The sequence below is a fragment of the Dermacentor andersoni genome, chromosome 3 (assembly GCF_023375885.2).
Source record: "Dermacentor andersoni chromosome 3, qqDerAnde1_hic_scaffold, whole genome shotgun sequence".
NCBI lineage: Eukaryota > Metazoa > Arthropoda > Arachnida > Ixodida > Ixodidae > Dermacentor > Dermacentor andersoni.
The window spans coordinates 227979586-227983768 of NC_092816.1; the positions used below are offsets into that span (position 1 = coordinate 227979586).

The following is a 4183-nucleotide window of genomic DNA, read 5'->3' on the forward strand; positions in this document are numbered from 1 at the left end:
AAGAGAAGCTTTTCGAAACGAATTTTTGTCGCTCATGCCAAGGCTAGGCGATGAAGTATGACAAACGCTTGAACGGCCAATTAGTCTGAATGAAGTAAAACAGGCCATTGATGAACTAAGCACTGGCAAAGCACCTAGGCCTGATGGACTAGGGGCAGCCATTTACAAATGCTTCAAGGAAGAACTGGCACAAGCGTTACATCGCGTGATAAATGAGTGCTATGAACAAAAAAGAGCACCTTTATCTTTTAGAAAATGTCATGTAGGGCTCATTCCAACATCGGATGATCCGAGGAAATTGTTAGCTGTTGAGGCCTATCGACCTATAAGTCTTACGAATGTAGACTATAAAATATTTGCAAAGGTGCTAGCCAAGAGATTGCAGAGCGGTATCACACACCTTGTATTACCTCACCAGACATGTGGCATCAAAGGAAGGACAATCTACACAAATATACACACCGCTAGAACTATCCTAGAATGCTACGGCATGACTCAAGACAACATAGCTACGATACAACTGGATCTTCAGAAAGCATTTGATAGAGTTAATCATGACATACTACAGTTATTACTAGAACATTGTAATGTAGGTAGCGTTATCACTGAGGGCATCAAGATGGTGTATGAAGAGTGTGCAGTAAACCTTATAATTAACAATACCTTAAGTGAAAATATTCCAGTACTGTCAGGTATAAAGCAAGGGTGTGCGTGTTCGTCTCTTCTTTTTGCACTTTATTTGGAACCCTTATGTTTAAAAATTTGCATATATAGAATGGTGCATGGTTACTCCTTTTATGCTACTGAAGTAAAGATACTGGCATATGCCGATGACATAGCCATATTCTGCAAAGACAAGGACAGTATTAAAGAAGCTGTTAAGGAAGCTACATTATTCTGTAGTGCTACCGGAAGTGCCATTAGCTGGGATAAATCTCTGGGCATTTGGCATGGAAATTGGAGGCAAGCGCCGGAGGCGTATGCAAACATGAGATGGACAAGTATTCCTGTTAGATACTTGGGGGTTCCTCTTCAGCATTATGAAAATACTGCAGAATACTGGGCAGGAGAGACAGAAAGGCTCAAGGATCAGTCTGAAAAATGGGTAAGGCATAACTTTTCTATGTTTTCCCGCGCCACAGTCTGTAATGTGCTTTTGTTGCAAAAGTGCTTTATGTACTTCAAGGGTTCAGTATGAGCAGAACTTGCGTCCAAAAATTACACAGAGTGTTTGCCACCTATATATGGAATTCTACCTGGGAACGCACCAGTCGGTCAAACTTGTTCCTTTCGGTGCGACACGGAGGGCTTGGTCTGTGTCATTTATTTTTGAAACAAATAGTTTCAAAGTCTTTCTTTCTGAGAGACCAAAGCGATGTTTTCTTGCGTACTGTTATACACATGAGGCTGTGTAATAATATCCCGGACTATATTGTGCCATCAAATGCAGATACGCGTGGAACACTGAGCAGTTTTTGGCTCGAAATAGTGTCTGCATATCAAGTACTGAAGCCACGGTTTTCCTTAGAATACTTGAGCGCAGTGGCGCGTAAACGATTGTACAAAGATCTAATTGAAGTTTTTTTATCAATACCGTTGTACCGCTCCATCTATCAACTAGGACCAGAACGAGACGTATTAAAACGAGTTCAAAAAATGCCAGTAGGAGCGTCATCTAAATCATTCTTTTTCCAACTGCACACGGGTACGCTCGCTGTAAAACCGCGGCTTCAAAGTAAAGGTATCTTTGTCCCATGGGGATTCACTGCCTGATATGTCGAAAGGAGGAAACGATAGAACACGTCTTTTTGGACTGTCACGATGCCGTTTTCCTGTGGGACATCCTTAAGCGGACACTTCAGAAAGATTTGCCAGTAACACCCTTTGGTATCCGATTCTTGCCATGTGAAGATCCAGATGAAATGCCATGCGACATGTTCGTGTTACGGTGTTTGCATAGTGTGTGGAAAACGAGGATGGCGGTCAGAAATGCGGATGTCAACGCAAGATCGGCCATACAAAACTTCAGTGAAAACTGTGTGTACATACGAGATGTTCTCAAAATCCAGAGGGACCCACCGGATTGGATACCTGTGCTTGATCTCTGAAGTCATTTTAGCTTCACACTCCAGCCATGAAAAGGCTCACGCGTCTTTTATTGTACTTGTAAAATTGTATTTATGAGTGCTGTGTTTGGAAGTGCCAAGCCGGAAATAAAGAAAAAAAAAAGTCCGCGTGGCCTAATGGATAAGGCGTCTGACTTCGGATCAGAAGTGTGCAGGCTCGAGTCCTGTCGCGGACGTTCTTTGAAAGTTTTTATTAACACCTTGGAGAATACCTATTAAACTGCTGTGCACCGCCAATGCACACTTGTCCGCGTGGCTTGAGTTGACTTCCGGCCACCGTAGTGTGCGGACGTGGCTGATATGAGCTCCGACGGAGCGGACGTAGCGCCCCACCATAGCCGCGGTACTAGGAATGAGATGTCGCAGGATTATGCAGTAATTTTGCCCCCACTGTCAACTGGGTACGTTGTTCAAAATACCGTTTTTCTACATGCTGATGTCAAAGGTAGACCATATCGCGCAGATTTTCGTGAGCCACTGTTTCAACGTGTTCCGCTCACCAAGGTTCTTGCGCTCGGCGCCTATCAAATGAATCATGTGTGGGCGGTTGCCTGCAAGGCTGCTGAAGGCGCGAAGAAGTTTTTGGCTGAATCGGAATTGACAGTCAAGGGTCGGAGATGTATCGTAATTGATCCAAGTCACCGCGACATCCGTCTGAAGCTTCATTGGCTGCTCTACCATGTACGCGAATAAGACGTGCGAAACGCCCTGAACCCCTACGGAACCGTCTTGGAAATAGGACTGGATAAATGGAGCCTTGACGGCTACAGCCAACAGAGCACCATGACACGCGCAGTTATGGTGCGACTGAAGGCTGACGTTACGTTGGATGATATACCACATCAGCTGTGCGTCAGGGGTGAACAAGCCCTTGTCATAGCGCCCGGAAGAGTGCCAAGGTGCTTGCGCTGCAAACAGATTAGCCACATAAGAAAGAACTGCCGCGTGCCGCGGTGCAGCGTCTGCAAACGCTTTGGACACGCCGTAGAGAACTGCTCCAGGACGTATGCGGCAGCTGCCATGACTACGTTGAGCACGGAGAAATCCGAGCTCACCATGGACGAAGCGGAAGCAGAAGAATGTCTGCATTCTGCAACATCAGGAGTACAAGGCACCAGCATTAAAGGAAGTAAGCAATCGGAAAATACTACCACGGAAAATTTGACAGCCACTGTACAGGTAGAAAGTGCAGCAGACGCAAAAGCCAAGATACAGGGCTCCGAATTCATCGAGCGTGGTGCCAACAACACAAGTGGAAATAAAGAGAGAGAGCGGGAGTTCACCACAAGAGTGCCGAAGTGGACGCCATGGATTGCCGTGAAGTAGAAGACAGCAGGGCGCTGGGAAAGAGACCACGAGACGACGCCGGTGCAGAGACAAAGGATGCCAACAGCAGTGAACCGCCGACGAAAGCATTCACCAGTCGCCGGCTGCGGCCCACCCCCAAGCCAAACGTTCCGGAGGGGGAGAAAAGGGTGGCTAAGCTGCCCACTTGACAACACGGCTAACGCACCGAGGGTGTACCCCAATTTCGGGGCACAGACTGTTTGGTGAGCGCACCCTTGTTAAAGATAATTAATTAGGGGGTTTTACGTGCCAAAACCACTTTCTGATTATGAGGCACGCCGTAGTGGAGGACCGGGGTTCTTTAACGTGCACCTAAATCTAAGTACACGGGCGTTTTCCCATTTCGTCCCCGTCGAAATGCGGCCGCCGTGGCCGGGATTCGATCCCGCGACCTTGTGCTCAGCAGCCTAACACCATAGCCACTGAGCAACCGCGGCTGGTCTTTTTAAAGGTAAAGATGGCTGTTAGACTTGAGACAGCAGTTCGTTTCGCCACTCTATATGGGCGCGGGCTATCGTCTAGAAGACGCCAATACCAATTAAGTAGGCTGTTTAGAGAACATGATTTAGACGTGATCGCCGTGCAAGAAACAAAAGTACAGAGGGAGGACGAAACTGATCGAATGGTTGCTCCTTTCAGCACAACGTATAATGTTTGTGTGTCACATGCCGATGGCTTATCGGGAGGGTGTGGAATTTTTATAAAAAGAT

General features: G+C 46.7%; 1 non-coding gene across 1 annotated transcript; it reads left to right on the forward strand.

Moving 5' to 3' along the window:
- The first annotated feature begins 2229 nt into the window (after window positions 1-2229).
- TRNAR-UCG (transfer RNA arginine (anticodon UCG)) lies at window positions 2230-2302 on the forward strand. The gene has a single exon. It is a non-coding gene; the product is annotated as a tRNA-Arg (tRNA).
- The last annotated feature ends 1881 nt before the right edge of the window (window positions 2303-4183 follow it).